The 11,533-nt window shown below is 42.8% G+C and overlaps 1 protein-coding gene across 1 annotated transcript in view; it reads left to right on the forward strand.

Moving 5' to 3' along the window:
- Positions 1 to 11,533, forward strand: part of LOC132453326 (zeta-sarcoglycan) — a 607,697-nt gene that overhangs the window by 158,342 nt on the left and 437,822 nt on the right. The window lies entirely within an intron of this gene.

Consider the following 11,533-nt stretch of genomic DNA (forward strand, 5'->3'; position numbering starts at 1 on the left):
CGATTTTTTCAGTGTTCAGTCCCTGTTTGTGAGATATACATTGTTTGAAAGATAAGCCTTTGATTTTGTTTCATTTTAATATGCCTTTCATCAACAGTGGTTTGGGGTTTTATAACAACAATTAAAGTGCTTAACTGCTGGTGAACGACGTTGCAGAACATATATGGTACAAGACAAGTTTTTGTTGACTGCATGGAAAAGGGACTAATGTATTACAAATTATATGGTAAGAACCTGGTAATACCATGGAAACAAACGAGGCTTCCTTTTACAGTACAGTTTCAGCTTACTTACTGGGTAAATTGTTGTGTTTTACTTGGTAACGTCGCAGAACGTACATGGTACAAGTTTGTGTTGACTGCATGGAAAAGGGAATAATGTATCACAAATTATATGGTAAGAACCTGGTAATACCATGGAAACAAACAGCATCGTACCCAGTAGTTAAGAAGATGTACCATGACACTAGAGGAAAACTGCTCCCAGGTAAGTAATTACCTGTTACCAGGTAAGTAATTCCATAGTGGTAAATCAAATAAACCCTTTCTAAATGGGTGTAGCTATGAATAATAACTAAGAAAAAGTAATTTATTGGAATGCACTATGCTAATTTCTAGATAGTACATCATTAAACTTGGGCTGTTAACATAAACCTTGGATAACTACAATTGTAACTTGAATTAATAGGTGTTTCTAAGAATTGGTTGCTTTCTTTCCTATGAAAGTACACAATATCTGAGTTATTACCAACCTAAAACAGTTACAAATTCACGGTACTTAGTTGAGTTGATGGGTAATAGTGGAGGTTTTACTTAGTACTTTAGCTGTAATTCCTCTGTATTTACCTTCTTATTACCAGTGGTAATTACACAGTAATGCGCTATAATTTACCGGATAATTCCTCTGTATTTACCTTCTTATTACCAGTGGTAATTACCCAGTAATACACTATGATTTACCATGTATTTACCGGTTAACTACCTCTGTATTTACCTTCTTATTACCAGTGGTAATTACCCAGTAATGATTTACCATGTATGTACTGGGTAAATACCTAGTAATTAGGGGACTGTAAAAGGAAGGGTTACCGGATTAAAGCATCTGCCAAATGCCGTAAATGTTAATGAAATGTAACATCAAAACAGCTCTGGAGAAAGACATCATGATCATCAGCTAACGCTTTGGGCCACAAAGCTAATTTGTGTTGTAGCTGGTTTGTGCAAGGGGTCATTTGTGTTGCAAGGTTGTTTGTGTTAGCGGTAATTTGGGTTGCTAGGTGGTTTGTGTTAGGGGGCATTTATGTTTGCTGCTGGTTTGTGTTGGGGATGTTAGGGTGCACTCACACTAGTGCCGTGTTCCAATACCCGTACTTCCATGAGTATACTTAAAGGAAGTACACTATCTGCACTATCCGTACTCACTTGAGTACGCTAATTTTTCAGATGTGAGTGCTGTTCCAAATCGAGTACTCTGTGGTGCACTTACCGGAAATGACGATCACGACTGCCGCCGTGGCTCCTCCCCCGCAATAAACATCCCGCTTTGAACGGTGAACTCTTTACGCCTAGCAGATATAAAAAGCTATAAAAACTACAAAATGACTCTATTAATGCAGGCTATGTGGAAAATGCGCCGACTTTGGCTCAGCCTGGCTCCGCCTCTTCCGCTAGGTAGCTAAGTGTCCTTCGATCCACACTTCACGATTAGCCCATTTTGAGTACGGCATCCGGGTCCTTGAAGTATACTTCTTTTCGCCGGATCTGAATTGGAACGTACTGCGTACTCAAACTTTGAGTACGGGTATTGGAACACGGCCTAGGCCATCTGGCCGTGGCCGTTGGCCGTTTTCACACCTAACGGTGCTCAACTGGCCTCATTGTTCTCTGGCCTGCACTCACACTAGGCCATCTGGCCGTGGCCGTTGGCCGTCGCAACTGTGGCCTGGGCACGGTAGGCTCTTGTACATACGTCATCAGGATGTAACACGTCATCACCAAGCGTCCGCTGCATGGACCATAATAAAGTCTGCCGCCAGTCAGAGTTTTAACAACAATGGACAACAACACAGAGAACACAGTTCACACTTTGCTGAGTCTGTTGCTTATTTGGAGCCGTTCTCAGATTGAGACCACTCTCACTGCTGATTTGCTTTGAGTACGCAAACAAGCGTAAACATCGCTTGCCGCCATGTTTACCGTTTAATGGGAAAGAAGGCTCGTCGCCTTTATTATGTCCATGGTCGTCGCATGGACTATACGTCATCCAGCTCAGGTTGCGTAGCCGTGCGTGTGCGCGTGTCGGCTCATTAGCATCTGTACCGTAGCGGCCCGTACCGTAGCAGCACACCTCTCCCAAGTGGCCAAATTGGCCTGGCCAGACTGGCCACACTCACACTGGCAGATTTGAGCACAGTTAGGTGTGAAAACGGCCACGGCCACGGCCAGATGGCCTAGTGTGAGTGCACCCTTAGTGGTTTTGAAGTTGTATTGAATAATGACTTGCCACTAGGTGGCAGACAATCCCCCCTTAGGCAAACAGACACATTATCATGCCTCCATAAAGTAGCATAATAAGCACAAAATATTGCATTCATCTAAGTATTCTAACTATGGATAAAACATCAATTATAAATCAAACCAACAGAAGAATGTAATAAAATAAACTCCTCTATAAAATAAGAGTATTTAATTGACGGTAGGTAAAGTAAGCTGCTTTAAAATGTACTCCAGTAAATAAGACTGTATATGACTGTATATTAGCCAGGACATTGTTCTGTGTCTCTCTATTAAGCTCCAAACTGACACTAGGGTAGAATATTTTAGTTAGGGTATTTGAGCCCCACAAAAAGGGTTCTGGGATTGATCCCTAATGTCCGCAATCTACCTATAACAGGGATCCCTTGAGCAAGTTCTCTCCCCCATACCTGCACTTCAGTGACATTTATCTAGCTTTTAAAGCAGTAGTTAGGAGTAGTTTAGATAAGGTTAAGTAATTTGCTGCTTTTCCACTCCGAAATATCCACTCTGAAATATCAGCTTTTCCACTATGAAGCAGCTCGAGTCTTGGTAGGCAATGGCTTTAAATAAGAGGAGCAAGCGTTGTCCAGACAGACAGGCAGCGTGATAACCAGAAAGACTGACAGACAGGCAGGCAGGCAGGCTAAAGGATGGAGAGGACTCATTTGCTACCCATTCTTTCCATTCATCTCTCTCTTTCTTTTTCCCCACAATCATCACCCATCAGTTACAGCCTTTCTAGCCGATATGTTCTCTCTGCCTATACATGGAGCCACCATCATCACCCATCTATATATTTCATCTCTCTCTCTCTCTCTCTCTTCTCCCCCCCCCCCCACCCCCCACCGGACCCTGGTTAATTTCACTCTCCATCTGCTCAGTTTTGTCCTCACCTCTCCTCTGTTCGCCCCTCCCAGATGTGCCCGCCTCTGTGTGGCCCCCGGTGGCAGCCCAGACCCCCTGGATGTGGGGCCTATCCCCATAGCAGCTGGGCCCTGGGCACAACCTTTTACATGCCACAGATGGTGGACCAAGAACAGCAGCGGCCATGCTTTTGCGACACGCACAGAGATGTTCATTTGGGTTATCATTAGTTATCACATTTTGTAGCTTTTTACCCATCTGGGAAGGTATAATCAGATAATGTTTTTTCTGTGGTCCTTTAACAGTAGAGTGGCCAGCATGTAAATTAGGGATGCACCGAAATGAAAATTCTTGGCCGAAACCGAAAACCGAATATGAGGAAACCAAGGCCGAAAACCGCAACACCGAAAGAAATTATGACAATTATTAGTACCATTTAGGGTTGCCGCCAGTGGAGGCTTCTATAAGACTACAGGTGAAGCAGTGCTTCACCAAAAAAAAATTAAAAAATAAATAAACCAAAAATCTTACAACAATCCCATTTTCAGTGCTTTGAAACAGAAATACAGTCACTAAGACGAGCTGTTTTCCTGAAATCAATTCTGTGAGTCACAACAGCGCCACCCGCGGTGGAACAGAAAATTTCAGTGAAGCAGACTTTCCTTTGCTTCACCACTATTCCCATTGACTTCAATGTTTCTCGAGTGAACCTCAGGCGGCTCGTGGTTTTTTCCCGTTTCAATTGATCCTTATGGCAGATAAGTCCCACCCGTGAAGCAGTGACCGATAGGGTAGAATTTTGCACTTCCGTCACTTGAACATGATTGACACAACACTCTGGCCAGTCACCGCCTTCATTGGACAGCTATCGTGAACTGACTTTGACAGTGACGACTGACAAACACATAAGCCTACGTAATTTGTTGAACATTTATTTAATAAGACACACATTTTTTTTTTCTGTGTAGGTGAGGATTTTGTTGGGTTAGTGTTGTTTAGGGGTAGGGTTTTTTGCTAGTAGTCGCTAGCTCACGTGCAAGATGGATTGGACTAACGGTGATGATGGGGGGATGAACACCGATGACTGCATTTTACAGGATTCTTTTCAGTCATTTTCATATAAGGACAAATTACGAGTGAAAGCAGAGGGCAGACCAAAACTTCCTGTGAAAACAACACAGCTCGTTGGTGCTACGGTAAGGAGCATTTTAAATTGCTCCATGTTTACAAGGTAAACTGGCTAACAGGGAGTTTGCTGAAAAAACGCCTTTACTGTTGGCCCCCCGTCATGTTTAAAGCATGCAATTGTGGTGTAGAACAAAATAAAAAGAAAACAAAGTGCTTGCATGATATTGAAGCCTACAGCGATCGTGGTGCCTTATCATTTGTTTACCCATGTGCCATTGCAACGCGATTGCACTCCCATTGGCTGAATAGATGAGAACGTTTTAGACTCAATCAATATAAGGTCGCGGGGAGAAGAAGCTCTGTTTGTTTGTATATTTTATTTACGTAACCATATTTTTGTTATATGTTTAAAAAAAATTATATTATATATTATATTATATAGATATTAGATATTAGATATAAAATTATATTATACTATTATGCCATACACTGTCACCGAGTTTGAGAGGGGAGTTGACGGAGAAGATGGCGGTTGACCTAGTTTCAAAGTTTATACCGCTTATACTCTATAATACAAGTACCATTGCATTTATGGCTATGACTGTGTCAGGGCTCTCAAGTTTTGAACGGAGTTCAGAGTGAGATTTGTCGGGGGGGGGGGGGGGTTATATTAACATGTGACTGCATACAAATGTCCACAGACATGGTGACTAATGTATGATAGTAAGCATTATTGGCCCTTAACACTAATATTCAGAAACAACACTGCCTCAAAAGGCTATTGGCTTAAGCAACACCAGTAGAGGCACATAGTTAGTCTGAACTTTTAAACGTTGCAAACGTGCAAAAACCGAATTATATATTTATGTGGCATTCAGTCCAATGCTTAAAATATATCTGTGGCATTCAGTAGGCCAATGCTGTGGTAAAGTGTGCAAAGTATGACCAAGTGTTTCTTTCTGTTCAATCGATAGAACTTTATCAATCCCCTGGGAGAAATGCGTTAATGTTTGCCCCTATAAAACAATAATGGTAAAAAAAAAAATGCAAAACATGACGGTACCCAAGTTACAGTCAAATCTGAAGGCTCTACTTAACCACTCCCCTATGAAGGTATTATTGTAGCAAAAGTCTTTAGCACCTGTAACTGCAGAATTTGAATGCGTACACTAAAGTCACAGTAAATTTGAAGTCGTATATATTTATTTTGCATGTGTACTCTAAAGTCACAAATGTGTAACAGTACATTTGTAGTCGTAAAAAAAAATAATATTTTTTTTATACCATTGTAAACACAAAATAGGGTCTACGAGTACGCTAATCTGTGTTACAGGTGCACAAATCCTTTTGCTACAATTATTGCAGCGCAGTTGGTGCAAAACACATTCGCACACCCGTGTTTCATAATCTGAGAACATGCCCAAAAGGTGTGCATTCGTAAACCCAAATTTGAACAAATGCATCAGAAGTTGCACATCTGTGAACGCTATGTTAATTCAGCGTTTTAATGAGTGAGCACAAAACCATTTTACAACTGCTCGAATCTGCTCCTGCAAGTCTCAGCTGTGGGGTTTTTTGCAGGTTGTTTTGCAACACGCCTAGGTGGTAAATGTGTAGCAAAAGTATTCGTATCCGTAGATGACAGAGCGTCCGTGAGCGGGACAAAATAGTCCCGCCCATAATTTCCTAATCCAATGAAAATCGCCGGCAGGGATGCATTTCTCAAATTACACTGTCTGGGACCCACCGCGTGCCAGCCATGGAGCTATAAAGATCGCAGCATACTCAGCGCGGGATACGTTTCTTTCTGGAGAAGTGAAGAGGGCGTCCTACTGAACAGAGATGGGTATCCTACATTATGTTAAATGAAATTACTTAGTTCAAGTGAATTCCCCCCAAAGTATTTCATTAACATGCCGCAAATGTCCTTCAATGTATTTTAATGGTCGCCATAACATAAATTCAGAAATGTTAATGCAATACTTTGGGGAGAATTCACTTGAACTAAGTCATTTCATTTTACATAATGTAGGATACCCACCTCCGTTCAGTAGGACGCCCTCTTCACAAAGAAACGTACCCGCGCTGAGAATGCTGCGATCTTTATAGCTCCATGGCTGGCACGCGATGGGTCCCAGTCAGGGACGGCTGGTATAAATGGGCTAACAGGGCTAAGCCCTCTTACAGTGAAAATAAAACATGACGTGACAAGTGTGTAGAGATAGTGGCCCCTCTCCAAGCTGCATTTCAGCGACAGGCAGTTAACAATAAGGTTCTCTAAGGAATCGGAAATTATCTCATTTAATGTTGCATACAACATTGCCAAAGAGGAGTTGCCATTCTCAATTTAAATCCGAAATTATTCTCATGAAGAGAAATGGATTAAACATCAACCCGACGTATAGCAATGAGATGGCATGTGCACAATTCATTGCAGTAGGCCTAATGGGCGACACCTTAAAGCAAAAGACAGCTGCGGACGTCGGAAACGCCACATGGGCCTACATGTCCTTCATGATTGACGGCGACACAGACGTTTATACATATAAGAGTGTGTGATCGTCTACAGCCGCATTTTGCGCAAAGGGAGACCAGTCAACATTTTAATTGTGTAATACTTTAAGCACAAAAAAAGTTGTATTTTGCTTAATGGTTTAGTTCGAAATGTTCAATTTCAGCTCAGTGAAGCACTTTAAACACCTTATTTTTATTTTTATTTATAATTGTGCTTCAAATAAAGACATGCCTTTCTCTACACCTTAATCTTGTTTAAAAATCATTCACATTATATGAAAGTTATGAACAGAGATATAAAGGTGACCTCATGGCGTCTGGAGCCCTGTGAAGTATTGATAAATGTAATGCATTCTTTAGCCCACCCACCCAAAATCACCACCAGCCGTCACTGTAATTTGAGAAATGCATCCCTGCCGGCGATTTTCATTGGATTAGGAAATTATGGGCGGGACTATTTTGTCCCGCTCACGGACGCTCTGTCATCTACGGATACGAATACTTTTGCTACACATTTACCACCTAGGCGTGTTGCAAAACAACCTGCAAAAAACCCCACAGCTGAGACTTGCAGGAGCAGATTCGAGCAGTTGTAAAATGGTTTTGTGCTCGCTCATTAAAATGCTGAATTAACATAGCGTTCACAGATGTGCAACTTCTGATGCATTTGTTCAAATTTGGGTTTACGAATGCACACCATTTGGGCATGTTCTCAGATTATGAAACACGGGTGTGCGAATGTGTTTTGCACCAACTGCGCTGCAATAATTGTAGCAAAAGGATTTGTGCACCTGTAACACAGATTAGCGTACTCGTAGACCCTATTTTGTGTTTACAATGGTATAAAAAAAATATTTTTTTTTTTTACGACTACAAATGTACTGTTACACATTTGTGACTTTAGAGTACACATGCAAAATAAATATATACGACTTCAAATTTGCTGTGACTTTAGTGTACGCATTCAAATTCTGCAGTTACAGGTGCTAAAGACTTTTGCTACAATAATACCTTCATACTCCCCCTACTCACTTCCACCAATGCAAAGCGAACAGATCTGAGTAGGGGAGGGCGTAGCCTAACTAACTACGAGAAACGCAACGCAAATTCAATGTGAACATGTATGAGGCTTTAATAAAATCCCGGACGATTTTGAAATTCCGCCACACATTTTTTTAAAAGTGTCTCAAAAAGAGGGAATGTCCGGGCAAAAGAGGGAATGTCCGGGCAAAAGAGGACGTCTGGTTACCCTACATACGGGAAACCCATTTGATTCCTACCTGTTCCACTGTTAAATCGCGGCCCAAATTGGTGTGGCGTGTGAGCGTGTGCATGGGTTGAATTGCGTGTGTCTCACGCCGAATGCGTGAGAATTGAGAGCCCTGACTGTGTACTAACTTGCAATTCGCTATACGTGGGTCTTTCTCAGAAACATTGAAAAACGTCCACACCGCAGACATATTGGCGCTTTTCCAGACAAGCGTGTGCTGGCCGCGCTTTTTGTTTGCGTTATCACAAATTTCTGTTTTGGCCGTGTTGTTTCGGCCAAGACCGAAAATGCGCTTTTGGGCCATTTTCGGCAGCCGAAAATTCGGTGCATCCCTAATGTAAATCCTGTCCCTCCTAAAGAGCACTGCAAACATCTCTGGAAAGATAGAAGAATGTGAGAGGGAGGAAACGGATGGATGTGTTTAGATTTTAAATGAGTAACGCTTTTAATTAAACAAGACTTAGCATGTGTGTGTGTGTGTGTGTGTTTGTGTGTGTGTGTGTGTGTGTGTGTGTGTGTGTGTGTGAATGATCTGTGTGTGTGCTTAATTTGTAAAGTGGGAGGTCCCGGAACGCAGAGGGGGGGTGGATCCGGCGACTTAGTACGGGGGTTAGAGGTAATGGAACAAAGAAAAATACACTGCCGACTAGGGTTGTGCCGATGAACGATGTCATCGTCCGTCGTGATGGCTGACTGACATCAGGATGGAGGGCCACCATCGTGATGGCATGCCCCCCCCCCCCCCTTTCAGACGCACACTAATCCTAGTCTCTTACGGTGCGGCCACACCAAACGCGTTACTCGCGTTGGATAACGCGAGTAACGCGCCTAACCTGACGCTTGATCATTGTGTGGTGGTTACTCGGTTCAACGCTTCCAACGCGTCAATGCGCCAACGCAGCTAGATGAGTCCATGTCCATGCAAGTGAACAGAGCGTTCCCTCTTCGTCATAACTATCAAACCAAACATCCTTCACATTCACCGAGCGAACATTATGAAAGTAAAATGCACATTTCTCGCTAAAAATGTTTCCATAAACGCATTTAATGGCGTAACTATGTTACTATTTCCACCCAGAATATAGATAGTTGTCGGCCGTGGCTGCGCTGGAGTCCGAGGTAGGAACCCCAAACGCCGCCGTGTTTGGGTGATAGAGTTTAGATCGGGTTAGATTAAATAATCTCTGATATAAATAACAATAATCGGGTTAAATAACTTCACATGGTGTGTCTGGTGTGTTTCCAGCATTCGTAGTGTTGATCAGCAGAGAAATAGTCCGCCAAGACGTTGAGGTTCTAGACACTCTGTCCATGCAAGTGAACGGAGAAGGGTCCAGCTGCAGGCAACGCCCATTTGTGTCTGCAGTCGGATGATATTGAGTGAACGGAGCGTTCCCTCTTCGTCATAACTATCAAACAAAACATCCTTCACATTCACCGAGCGAACATTATGAAAGTAAAATGCACATTTCTCGCTAAAAATGTTTCCATAAACGCATTTAATGGCGTAACTATGTTACTATTTCCACCCAGAATAAAGATAGTTGTCGGCCGTGGCTGCGCTGGAGTCCGAGGTAGGAAACCCAAACGCCGCCGTGTTTGGGTGATAGAGTTTAGATCGGGTTAGATTAAATAATCTCTGATATAAATAACAATAATCGGGTTGAATAACTTCACATGGTGTGTCTGGTGTGTTTCCACCATTCGTAGTGTTGATCAGCAGAGAAATAGTCCGCCAAGACGTTGAGGTTGCTTAGCATCCAGACACTCTGTCCATGCAAGTGAACGGAGCGTTCCCTCTTCGTCATAACTATCAAACCAAACATCCTTCACATTCACCGAGATTATGAAAGTAAAATGCACATTTCTCGCAATTTTTTTTTCCATAAACGCATTTAATAGCGTAACTATGTTACTATTTCCACCCAGAATAAAGAAAGATGTCGGCCGTATGCTTCTGTCCAAGCTCACTACTCTCTGCCAGTGACGTCGGGTCAAGCTCCACGCTGATTGGCTATCGCGGCTAAGCGCCACGCGTTGGAGCGTTGAAAGTTCAGATTTCTGAACTCCGGGCGTTGGTGCGTTGGGCGCGTTACTGCGTTTACGTGCGTAATTACGTGCGTCTACGCGCCTATACCTGGTTCCCTATGCAAAAATGCCGAGTTTGGACGCCCCTAACGCGAGTAACGCGTTTGGTGTGGCCGTACCGTAACGCGTCTACGCGCCTATACCAATGGTTCCCTATGCAAAAATGCCGAGTTTGGACGCCCCTAACGCGAGTAACGCGTTTGATGTGGCCGTACCGTTATAGACCCTTTTACAGCCAACGTCATCAAATAGTTGCGTGCGCATGCCGGCAACAGAAGTGGTATTGTTTCCCAGTCGTTCTGACTCACACACGAGGTAGCAACTGACTAGCAAGAGTTTAAAAGTGGATCAAAAAAGGTTTCCAGCATCAAAATGTCTGGTTGTTGCGTATATGGTTGTCAGAATCGATATTCCACCGGCGGACTAAAGTTGGATAGGATTCCGACAGGATCACAACCATTTAAGAGCAACCGGCGGCGTCTGTGGCTGCAGGCGATTAAACGTGTTGACTGGAATGAGGACATAATACAAAATTCTGATTTCACCACATAAAACTCAGAGTCTATGTCATGGTATTTGACGTTCTGTACATGACCACAGACAACGTATTCATAAGCATCATCCAGTGACTTATAGGCTCGCAATTTCTCTGGTGTACAAGCTCGGTTTCTCTATTAAATAAGTAAGGGATAATGTATAGAACGCCGGTGTCCTGTTCGCCATGAAGGGGCTTATAAAAATAATTCACCGCCGGAAGTTGTGAAGTGCACATGCAAGTGAACGGAACGTTGAAAAGACCCGTGTAATAAGTATATATATATATGGCCACTGTATATTCGGCCACTTGCTGACATCTTCAACCCACTCATTAATAGTACACGGATCTGGAAGTCGGACACCATTTGTCAAAGTCAACTTGTTGAAGTAAAATTCGCGATCTTGTGTTGATAATTCCCTCGCATAGCTTGACAAGCTGTTGATCTCGGCCATACTTCTGTTGCCGGACTGCGCGCGCATGCGTTCTACGTCATCATTGTGTACAAACAGTAAAAGGGTCTATAGAGTTAACCTAAATACTTTGCTGGGATTGCTCTGTAAATTAAATTAAGAATATAACTGATGCATATGCATGCTATTTTAAATACGGCAGTCT

Source organism: Gadus macrocephalus, chromosome 3 (assembly GCF_031168955.1).
Source record: "Gadus macrocephalus chromosome 3, ASM3116895v1".
Classification (NCBI taxonomy): domain Eukaryota; kingdom Metazoa; phylum Chordata; class Actinopteri; order Gadiformes; family Gadidae; genus Gadus; species Gadus macrocephalus.